General features: G+C 37.8%; 1 protein-coding gene across 13 annotated transcripts in view; it reads right to left on the minus strand.

The window, feature by feature from the left end:
- The window catches only part of PTPRD (protein tyrosine phosphatase receptor type D), a 427,632-nt gene that overhangs the window by 414,417 nt on the left and 410 nt on the right, over window positions 1-12,805 (minus strand). The window lies entirely within an intron of this gene.

The following is a 12,805-nucleotide window of genomic DNA, read 5'->3' on the forward strand; positions in this document are numbered from 1 at the left end:
AAACAGGACAGAAGCCTTCTTAAAAGTCATTCAATGGTTCTCCAGTTCTTACACAGTGCATAAACTATGGATATGGTGTAATCTTTCCTCGGTGATTCTGAATCCTCACTCTGCTATGAATGAAGTTCCAGCACTATGGCAGTGGAGATGGGCCTCTGGCATCTCCCTTGGTAGTGACAACCCTTTGTCCACTTGTCCAGGTTTCTGGTCACTAAGCATTTTATTCTTATGCCTGCTCTTTTTAATTGCTCTGCCTCTTCCACAGACAAAGCTCAAGAGAGCTGAATTCTAGGGCTTTCTCCATAACCTTCTCACCTTTTTGCTCCAGGCAAGTCATCTGTTCTGACCCTTGGTTCCTTTTATCTGAGAAGTGGCTGATGCTGAAGCTGAAGCTCCAGTACTCTGGCCACCTGATGCAGAGAACTGATTCATTGGAAAAGACTCTGATGCTAGGAAAGACTGAAGGTGGGAGGAGAAGGGGATGATAAAGGATGAGATGTTGGATGGCATCACCGACTCGATGGACATGAGTTTGAGCAAGCTCCGGGAAGTTGGTGATGAACAGGGAAGCCAGGCATGCTGCAGTCCATGGGGTCGCAAAGAGTCAGACATGACTGTGCAACTGAACTGAACTGCAGATGATAAAAGGTATGTTCCCTATTCCTAGAGTATTCAGGAATGAGGTAAGATATAAAATGTTTAAAAATTATACAAGGGGATGGTATTTTCATGATCACTGCTATGAGATAAAATTGGATTTTATTACTAAAACAAAGTAAAAAAAATAATATATTAACAAAATTAACATACTATAAAGAAACTTGTTGATGTAATAACAATGGCTAATATTTATTTAGTGCTTACTATGTGTAAGGTATAGTTCTAAGCACCTTACATTGGTTAATATTTAATTTTCACAGCAACCCTACAATTATCATGCGATACTCTAGACAACAAATTGAGACATAAAGAAATTAGGCAATCAGTTCCTGGTTATACAGATATTAAAGAGAAATCAGATTTAGCTTTATCAGTTTGCATAGCTAATTTCAAGACCTCACAAAATGCCTAACGTATTTCTGACAAAATTTCCCCCTTCTGTTAGAAGGGCAGAATCTCCCTCTTCTAGTCTCTGCACCAGCATTCTGTACCAGAAAAGTGAGAAGTATAAGTTGTTCAGTTGTGTCCAACTCTTTGCGACCCCATGGACTGTAGCCCGCCAGGATCCTCTGTCCATGGAATTCTCTAAGCAAGAATACTGGAGTGGGTTGCCATCTTCCCAATCCAGGTGTTGAACGTGAGTCTCCTGCATTGCAGGCGGATTCTTTACAGTCCTAGCCACCAAGGAAGCCCATCCTGCACCAGCACTTACACATTATTACTGTTCTTAACCAAGGGTCTCTTTGCCCCTCAGGGAACATTTAGCAATATCTAAAGGCTTCTGGTTGTCACAACTGGGGGCTAGAATGTTACTGGGAATAAGCCAGGGATGTTGCAACACAGTCTACAATACTCAGGGCAAACCCCACCCGACACAAAGAATTACCCAGCCCAAAACGTCAACAGGGTTAGGCTTGACAAACTCCGGGCTACACCGATGGCACAAATATAGCAAGGAGAGATTTAACTGCGTTCAGCAGATAAGTTATAAAACAAATCTATGACATGGATGCTTTCTTTATTATGCTTTATTTGTTGCTGCTCAAGGTACTGCTTCATTCCTTGAGCTGAAAATCATCTCAGCTAGGAGAAAATGCAAGATAATTGATTTCTACATACATCAGGCAGGTTGGTTTATACAATGGGATAAAGATGAACCTTTACTGAATACCTGCCACGCATCAGGTATTCACAGCACTTCACATACAGGATTTCATTTGAATCTCACAGCAACTTGCAAGAGCTATGAGCATCCCCAAATGGTCAGCAGAATTGAGAAAAGTGTTCAAGGTAAGCAGAGGAACCAGAATTTAAGCCAAATCTGGTTGCTAATCCCGGGTACTCTTTGAGAGAAAACACATTTAAATTATAGTTTAGTAATCCTTAATTTATTTATTACCCTATAACTCCCCTGGGCTTAAAACTAAGTCCAATATGTTAAATCACATAAGCAATAGATTTCCTCCAAATAAAAGAAGTTTACCAGGAAAAAGTTAATTAAAATTATTTCATCTATATAGAGGACACACTTTCCATACAGGAATCACTTACGAATCCTATTGCTATGTAGTGGTGGTGTAGTTGCTAAGATGTGTCCAACTCTTGTAAGCCCACTAGACTCCTCTGTCCATAGATTTTCCAGGCAAGAATACTGGAGTGGGTTGCCGTTTGCTTCTCCAGGGGATCTTCCCAACCTAGGGATTGAACCCAGGTCTCCTGCACTGTAGGCAGATTCTTTACCAGCTGAACACCAGGGTTCTTCACTAAATGGAACCACATAGATGAAGGGCCTATAGAATCTCCCTTCTTCCCTGCAAAGGTATGTTGGCCATCGCTTTCCAATAAAAAAAAAGCTCTGCTTTTCATATGTACCTCCTTAATCCTCTCCAGCTATGGATATTGATGGACTGTAGACTTCACTGCATTTTTCCATGCAGAAATATCATCTGCTTAAAAGAAAAACAAATTACGCCAGAACTAAAGAGCTAAAAGCAAATTTATTTTTGCTCTTGTTAACCAAAGGTTTCAGTGCCCAAGGTCTACATGGATGGTACAAAGGAAATTTCAGTCGAGGAGCTTAGAAAATGAATTTAGAACCTAATCAGAGATTGCACCAACCCTTCAATGAACTATTTGAGAAAGAAACATTTGCTTTGTCCCAGTAGAGGACAGTGTGCCCAACTAAGGTTTCATAGATAGATATCCCAAGAACACATGTGTTTCCCACATACTGGAGCAATCCAACACCTTTTAAGGCCCACAAGGGCACAAGGTCTAGCCCCACCCTGCTGTCCAGCCTCCTCACCCACTGTGCCTCAGACCCTTGGGCCTTATTTTGTCCTCTGAAAACAGGAGGCTTCTTTCCCTCAGCCTTTTGTGAATCACTGTTCTATTTGCCTGGATGCCCCGAACTCTACTTTTTCACAGCTGGTGGCTCCCCATCACTCAGCTTCAGTGTTGTTTCTCACTAAGCAACACCTTCCTTGATAGAAAATGAAGAAATGCCCTGTCTCCTCCCCTAATACCCCCCTTAGTCTCACAGCACATCAGCCTGTTTCATTATCTCTGCTGCATTTATAACTATCAAAGCCACGCTCTTCATTTATCTACTGTTCATAACCTTGTGCTGCACGCTTCTCTCCTCCCTGCCCAGTGCTTCTCCAACTAGAATGTAAATTCTGTGATAACAAGAACCAGGATAGGGCTTGTCTGGGGCACACAGCAGGCATTTACTGAATGAAACATTAATTTTAAACTAAACATTTTGATTTAAATTTACTTTTAAAGGATACACATAGACATTAAAGAGGTGCTCTTTGTAACGACCTAAAATCACTACAGCTGAAAGCAATGAATGCCTTCCCTTAGTCTTTTTTTTTAATAGCTAACACTTTTATTAATAGGTGGTTGCAGTGACTGTTTTGAAAATCAAGTTGTAAACTTTTGTTACCAATTAAAATGAGGTTCACAAAAATCTTAACTTGACCAGATATAAAACAATTTAAAAATCTTTAAAGGTGTACTGAGAAAAAACAGGCTCTTTTTAAAACATGTTTGTCATTACCAAAAATATCTGTCTTTAGGTAAAAATAAAAAGTCCCATGCTGCATAAATAATACAGATAGTTCTAGTGATCTGGTCAATGGTCAAAATGCAGAACTTAAGGTCTGCAATTCTTTTATTGGTAAACAACCAACCACAGTATATTTTTCTCTCATTCCTTCATGAAGTGAAGTGAAGTGAAAGTTGCTCAGTTATGTTCGACTCTTTGCGACCCCATGGACTATACAGCCCATGGAATTCTCCAGGCCAGAATACTGGAATGGGTAGCTATTCCCTTATCCAGGGGATCTTCCCAACCCAGGGATCGAACCCAGGTATCCTGCATTGCAGACGGATTCTTTACCAGCTGAGCCACAGGGAAGCAATTCAGCAAAAACAACAAACAAAGGAAAAACTAAGAGAGAAAATAAAACTACTGGAACGTATTTAATCAGCTCGTTTTACTTCCCGCACTTATAGCCCAAAAGTAATGTGTTATGCACTACTTTTTAAATATGAAAATATAAGTACTTAGTATATTTTAATGTCACATTTAATAACTGTAGTATAAAAGAACTGTCAGAACACTATGCTGTATCTATACAAAATCCATCACATATTGTAAAGTGAATTTAAAAACTTTGTTAGAGAACAAAAACTAAACTGAAATACCTTTTCTAGTAAGGTTTTAAAGTTCATTCACAGTTTTAAACTGATTCTGGATTCCAAGGTACTTTTTTTTTTTCTTTTTACAAATACATTAATCTAAAGGTAAGTTTAAATAAAATTGTCTGAACAACCAAAAAGAGAAATTATAAGTATGAACAATGATGTATTTTGGGGGAAAAGGACATGCTAAAAATAAAGAATTACATGTCCCTCATTAGCTTTTTCTTTCACTCAGAATTATGATAATCTGTTGTTGGTTCAAGTTTTAGGAGAATGTATCTCAGTAAAATCAACTCCCCCCGCACCCCACCCAGTTTCAAGGCCATCTGGTCTTCCTAACTGCCATCCCTCTTCTCTCCTGCTTCCCATCTTTTCTCTAACTTTCAACAAGACTCTTAAAAGATCTCAAGGACATTTTTGCTGGCCTGGCTCCAAAAGACTTTTCCACCCCTGCTACCACCACACTGCTGCTTTTTCACATCTCTCTCTGTTACTCCTCCAGCTGTCCTTGGAATGAAAACCAAGACACTGAACAAGTTCTAAAGCCTCGCATTAGATAGCCCTGCTTACTTGTATATTCTTATTTGATTACTTCCTCCTCCTCACCCCACCTGGGACCCAGTTACATCCATTCTTTCAAGTCCCCAGAATACAGGAGGTTGTCCCTGTCTTGCTGTATAGAAGTTTCCTGAACGTTAACAGCTCTTTCAGATGTAGTTAACTTCTATACACCCATCGAGTGCTAACTCAAAAATCATTCCCTCAGAGCTATGCATCTGATCTTCTTTAACAGAACTACTACACCTTAAAAAAAAAAAAAACTGATGTGAAAACTAGTAAAATCTGTAGTTAATAGTATTGTGCTAATATTGACTTTCTGATTTTGATAATGTGCTGCAATTATATAACACATCATTATTGGGGAAATATGTGTGAAGTCTACATGGAAAATACTGTACAATTTTAATTTCTCTCAAGTCTAAAATTATTTAGCAAAAAAATAAATCACTGCTTCAGAAACCTTTTTATTACTCTTCTGACTAGCTGAGACACTAACCTCCTTATTTTTTTCCCTCATAACATTTATCACCGAACATGTAAAAATTTTGAGATTAATCATCCCTATATGGGGTAAGGATCCTATCTCTTTAACTCATCATTGTTTCGCCAGTAGTTACTGCAATACTTGACACAGGAAATATGTCCAATAAATTATTATTAAAGGGAGTATTAAATACATGAATGTACCAGTCAATGCCCTTTGGTGGCAAAACTGTATATATAATGATACAGATTTACAGTTTCAAAAGATACTGCTCAAATTATGATGTAATGGGATCATCAATGTTCTAAATATTGATCTAATGTTTAGATCTACATACATATGCTTCTAATTTGGAAATGATGCACATCGATGAGAAAAAAGCACAACAGCAACTAACAGTGAATATTTAATCCTATTCTTCAAAATACTTTATAAGCAGTTCTCTATTTAATCCTTATGATATCCATATCGAATGTATGCCATTTTTTCATCTTTATTTTACAGATGTGAAAATGGCCTACAGACTTGTAACTTGCACATGGGTCAGAACACCTATAGAGCAGAGAGAAGATTTGAACACAGGGCTTCCCTTGTGGCTCAGCTGGTAAAGAATCTGCCCGCAATGTGGAAGACCTGTGTTCAATCCCTGAATGGGGAAGATCCCCTGGAGAAGGGAAAGGCTGCCTACTCCAGTATTCTGGCCTGGAGAATTCCATGGACTGTATAGTCCATAGGGTCGCAAAGAGTTGGACACGACTGAGCGTACTTGGCTTCCACGTCTATATTCTTAAGTGCGACTTCTGCCTGGAGATAAAGCCTGGGAGCACTGCTTGAGAGAGTTTTCAAAAGTGAGTTATGAAATCTAAAGGAAGATTACACGTTGACGTGGAACCACACGTCTTTAAATCTTTGTATCCCCACCATTACACACACAAAGCTTTCCATGGAGCACATGCTCACTGCACTGCTCCTTCTCTCTCTCACACACACACACAAACACACACTGCATCACGAATGAATAAATACATCTAAAGCAAGCTGAGGAAAAGACAAAAAGCAAAATTATAGGTAAGAGAATCAATTTCCACCCGAGCACCAGTACTTCTGATTCTTTATTTCAAGACAGACGCTGGTTGGGAATTCTCTGAATTTACTGAAGCAGGACAACAAAGGCAGAAGAGTGGAGGCCCCCAAACAGATCAAACTTATTTGAAATGAATCAGGCAAATAGTAACTACATGAGGAAAATTAAAGAAACTAAGAATGTCCTGGGAAATAAATTAGTGAATCACAGAACAGTATAGTCAAATATCGCCAGGCTATGAGCAGTAATAAGAAGCAATTCACAAATATTTCAGATATTGTTCCATCTGTCAAGCTTAAAGGCCTCATCACAAGAAGAGATCAGAGATAACAAATATGTCGCATCTTGGACTAAAAATAAAGCAAGTCCCTCTATACACAATAAAATGCTTTGAAGTATACACATTTGTTGATTGTGTGACATATTCTTAACCTTACTAGGAAGGTACAGCTCTGCTGGGAGCAATTAATTGAGAAAGCTACAGAAAACTCTGCAAAGGGTAAGTGAAATAGTTGGAATACTTTTCTTGCTGCAGACAGCTGGATGGTGCTAATTTAGCTACTTTACTGTGAGGGGAGGAAGGAGGGGGGAGCAGTAAGGTTTTTTGTATTTTACCACACCTCTGCAAATTCAGAGAAAAGGAAAACAAGGAAGGCATTGATAAGCATGGAAAATGAACTGGCTTTCTTCCTGCTCTCCTCAGTAAGCATGTCTATTCTAACTGGCCCAAGGAACCGGTACACTTTTCATTCAGGTGACATACATCAAAGGGAATCTAACCAGAAAGCTGTGCTAAGGAGCAGTTTACCTTTTGTTTTTCAAATAGCTTTATTGGAATATGATTCACAGACACACAGATCACCCATTCAAAGTGTCCCACTTCAACGGTATTTTGTACCTGTATATCCAATTAGTACCAGCACCCCAATCTAATTTTAGAACATTTTCATCATCCCTAGCAATTAATACATTTTAATAGATGATTAAATGGTTTGTGATCTAATTACATAAATACATGCAGGCATATATACATATATCATACATCCTAAACACTCATAATCCAAAATAAAAACTAAAGGACATTTCTGATGAGCTATGAATGCTCTCAGTGAAATGGCCCTGTCTACTGGAAGGAACACATTTTGATGACAGAAAAAAGACAGTCTTTCCACTCCTTACTTCATTTTGGTGATCTAACTACTTGAGTTAGGCTTCTTTGCAGAAGTAATTTCGACAAAATGCAAAAGGAATCATTTGCCCTGCCCTTCAAACTAATAATTTTCCTATTTTTTACTTTCTTTTTTCTGAAGAATAATTTCTGCTCATATCAAAAGCCACTTAGTCTCTTCATTACTATGCTTACTTCCATCTATAGCTTTCTGGACCAGGGGGCCCATATTTTCCTGTATTTGCTTACATTAAATATCTCCAGCTCCTCCTTCTGAGCAGCTCAAGAAAATTCATTACAGGAAGCAACAAAACAGGAAGATGGAAACACTTTCCATTATCCATTAGACCCAAGCCAAATTAATTTTAAATTGGTAATATCTTAAGCGTGGAAAAGCAGATATGCTTCAAATTTTTCCCCCTTGATCTTCAGATTAACTCCTAGAACAGAGTTTATAAGAGTTGCCTATGTATAGGATTTTTTTTTTTTTTTTTTACAGACAGGCAAGCTGGGGACTTTAACACACTGCAGGAAAATCTGGTTTATCAATCATCCAAATTTTGATAATCTGTAGATCAAATTTAAATAATTTTAGCACAGTACCTAAATACAAGTGCTCAATAAAAAATGTTAGCAGAATGTTTTTGAATAATAATAGATAACACTTAGTAAGTACCTGCTGTGTGTTATCTGCTGATCTATGTTTTACATTAATTCATTTCATCCTCAATAAACCCAAGAGAAGGCACTATACTATGCCATCACTATCATCACTCATCATCCACATTTTTAAGATAGGAAACAGGCAAAGAATACGAGGCATCATGCTCCAGGTTACAAAAGGACAGCCAGAATTTAAAATCAGACTCTGGTTTCAGAGCTTACTTTACTGAGTACCACCCTATGCTGCCCATCAGAAAACAAGCAAGGAAACAATGGTCATCTTACAATACCGATGTCAGTCTATTCTCTAATGCCAAAGAAATAATGCAGTTACACTGGACAGAGATACACTACCACAGGGGGGATAAAAGAAGCCTAGTTGCTTTCATATAGGACAGAAGTACTGCAAGTTGATGCGGACTACAGGGAGGTTCATTAACAGCAAGAAGGAAAATGAGGGTGTGTTCACCATCTGAGACAGCAAAGTGGCAAAAAGCAGCAGAAAAAAAGATGAACAAAACCATTTTAGGAATTCATCTGTCGACAGTGGTGTTTATAATAAAGATCCAGGAACACTCTGGTCCAATGACAGTGGTCAAAAAGCATAAACTCAGGTCTAGAATGTAAATTATTTCATTGTAGTGAAACCAGTTTTATAAAAGAAGATCTAACAGCAGATCCTTGGTCTGTTTAGTTTAAAAAACTAACAAACAAAATGACTGGTAAATAGCGAACTAATACTAAATAAAATTATCAGAAACTACTACAAAAACTGAGCCAACAGAAAGATATTTACCCCAGGATTATATTAATATATTCTAAATTCATCTAGAATTTGCATGCATATTAACACCAAATTGACCTCAGTCAAACCACGACAGAAAACTGGTCAGCCTGGCATGAGGAAGGGCTACGCTTCTTACTCAGAGAAAAGTCCCATTTGACTCTTCCCTGAGACCACAGCTCTGCTATGTGTATGTGCGTTCAAGAAGCAATAAGCAACAGCATTTCAAGTGTTACACACATAGGACAAAAAGAAATAGGATCCATGCACATGTCTAGTCATTAAAATAATAGTGGAGATTGATCAGGCACTTTATTTTTTTTTTATGTAACTTTTTTTTTTTTTGTCATACATTGATATGAATCAGCCATAGATTTACACGTATTCCCCATCCCGATCCCCCCTCCCACCTCCCTCTCCACCCGATTCCTCTGGGTCTTCCCAGTGCACCAGGCCCGAGCACTTGTCTCATGCATCCCACCTGGGCTGGTGATCTGTTTCACCATAGATAGTATACATGCTTTCTTTTGAAATATCCCACCCTCACATCTCCCACAGAGTTCAAAAGTCTGTTCTGTATTTCTGTGTCTCTTTTTCTGTTTGCATATAGGGTTATCGTTACCATCTTTCTAAATTCCATATATATGTGTTAGTATGCTGTAATGTTCTTTATCTTTCTGGCTTACTTCACTCTGTATAATGGGCTCCAGTTTCATCCATCTCATTAGAACTGATTCAAATGAATTCTTTTTAATGGCTGAGTAATATTCCATGGTGTATATGTACCACAGCTTCCTTATCCATTCATCTGCTGATGGGCATCTAGGTTGCTTCCATGTCCTGGCTATTATAAACAGTGCTGCGATGAACATTGGGGTGCACGTGTCTCTTTCAGATCTGGTTTCCTCAGTGTGTATGCCAGAAGTGGGATTGCTGGGTCATATGGCAGTTCTATTTCCAGTTTTTAAGGAATCTCCACTGTTTTCCCATAGCGGCTGTACTAGTTTGCACCCCCACCAACAGTGTAAGAGATTTCCCTTTTCTCCACACCCTCTCCAGCATTTATTGCCTGTAGACTTTTGGATAGCAGCCATCCTGACTGGCGTGTAATGGTACCTCATTGTGGTTTTGATTTGCATTTCTCTAATAATGAGTGATGTTGAGCATCTTTTCATGTGTTTGTTAGATCAGGCACTTTAAATAGGCACTGCAAAAACTATAAATTTCTGCTGAAGGGATATTATCACAATTTTTCAACCTGGGTTTGAACCAAGGCTCATGAGAGCTCTTCTACTAAATGCAACATCACACTAGCACTTTGCTATGGTGTTCCATACAATAGATTATAAACTTAACTGTTAATCATTTCTAAAGGGAGGGAGTTGAACACATAGAATTAACATACTTCACCAGAATGGCTTCTTTCCACTCCCAACCTATCATATCATCCCTTCTTCAAAAGAGAATAATATTAAAAAAAATTATTCCATAGTAACTGAATGGCTTTGACAAGCTACTATTAAATTTTGAAACATAACTCCCAATCCCTTGTACAAATATAAAATACAGTTAGGAAAGGGGGGAAAAAATAGCTAGATGTTCTAAAGAAATCATAGAGGAACAAATCAGTGACCCAGGTAATACAAGCCTGAGAAATATCATCTTTATATGATGGTGAAGAATCAATTTTTTCTTCATTGTAACTTCTATCTTGATTTTTTTTTGGTGTTTTAAGGGATGCTAGTGGCACAATTTAATGGCGTACAGTCTAAATCCTATTTTATCCATTGGTCTTTAAACATTCTTAGTGGCTAAAATTATATCTCAGGCTCTATATGTGTTTACATGCACCATGAATATCCTCCAGTAGATTACTAGGGGATGTTCTTTCTTCTTTTACAATGTACCTAAAAAAAAAAGGCTGATTCTTCATTTCCCCAGGAATACTCAGGTTATATATGCTATTCAACAATGGCAAAAGAATGTATTAAAGGGAAAATATCCTAAAGTAAGTTTGAGGAGACGCAGAACACTAAACAAAATTAATTTAGCAAAGAAGAAGCCTGCCCCTCCTTGTAGTGTAAAGGGAAGAGTGAGAGAGAAAGGATTATTTTCCAGATTACATCTTGAGGTTGAAAACTGGTATCACATAAATATATAACATGGTAAATATCTTAATTTAATGAATAATCACTTATTTCTTGCTTAAGACTCTACTGGATAAGAAACTTGAGGAAAGAGCGGAAGAGAAAGAGAAGAGGCAGAACAAGAGGAGGAATAGTAGATTGTCTTTAAAAGATAATTTAAAATTTTAAAAGTGCTTGTTCTTCAGTGCTTGGTATCTGTCTGCCACTTTTCACCAGAGAATTAAGCAAAAGCAAAACTTTTCAGTAGAAGAATATGCTTACTTATCTGGAACAATAACTTCACGGATATATGATAACTAGGTGTAGTAACTTAAAGAAAATCTCTGAGATCTGATATTAAAGTGAATTCCCACAGTCTTAATATGCTTTTGCCAAAAATTAACAACTGCAGAACAACTTATTTTTTCACTCTAGCCACAACAGAGAAATAAAGCCATATGACTTATTTCTTTAATACACTAAATTTAGATTTCAATGTTAAAATAGGTTTTGACATAAACGGCTTTAAAATAACACAAGCGTCTTTCATTTGGGTCTTTTCCCAGTTAATTATTTTCTGGCATTATACTAGAAATTCCTTGGCTTCACCTTAAACCAGCACTCCCAAGTGCTAATTAGGAGACTATATACATTATTAACCAGAGATTGTTGTGTTTAAAACATGTATGTTCCATATGTATCCTATTATTAACAATATTCCTCTCACTCCTGGAAAGCTCTCTTTAAAAATTAGAGTCTCTATTTAAACAAAGAAATTGGCTGCTATTGAGGAAATTCTTGTTGAAATGCAATTAATAGGTAAGGGCCAATATGACACAGGATCGCTGTCTTTGGGAATACATGTAAATCCATGGCTGATTCAAAGAATAAAAAAAAAAAAAAAGAAATATCTTTAACATGAATCAAGTTTAATCTGAAATAGTCAGTGTAAGGAAAAGTTAACGACTACAGATATTACACATTTTGATAGTACCAAGGGGCCTCCAAAGAGAATGGTCAACTCTCATAAAAGCTAAACCACTGCCAAGAACGAGACATGTCGGTGAATGCAAGCCAGACCTGCCTTTTTCCAGTACTGTCTCTTCCCCAAAAGCCAAAGGACAGATGGAGAAAGAAACATACCTAAACAAGGTATGCCTAATGACTTCTGAATTACAAAGGAGATATGATCTTCTCATTAACTAGCAAGCTAATTGACCACAATCTCGGCTTCAAAAATTGAGTCCCATAATCCAAACTTTGGGGTCTGGATGCCACAGAATTCTCCTCACACTTCCACACTCTTCATCCAGCCACAAAGTTGTCAGTTCTGCTTGATTTGTTTGAATACTGTACTCCACGACAGCTGTCGGAAACGGTACATTAGAACAGCTGCTATGACAGCTACAAGGGCTTGGAAGTTTAATTGGGCTCAATGTGACATTGTGCATTTTTCTAAACATAGCAATAGCCACAAAACTAAAGAAATTTCCAATGGGTCTGAGCCATGTTTACTTATTGGCACCAACAACTGGTTAATCCCAGTCTGGGTTCTATCATTGGT

This window comes from Cervus canadensis, chromosome 14 (genome assembly GCF_019320065.1).
Source record: "Cervus canadensis isolate Bull #8, Minnesota chromosome 14, ASM1932006v1, whole genome shotgun sequence".
Lineage (NCBI taxonomy): Eukaryota > Metazoa > Chordata > Mammalia > Artiodactyla > Cervidae > Cervus > Cervus canadensis.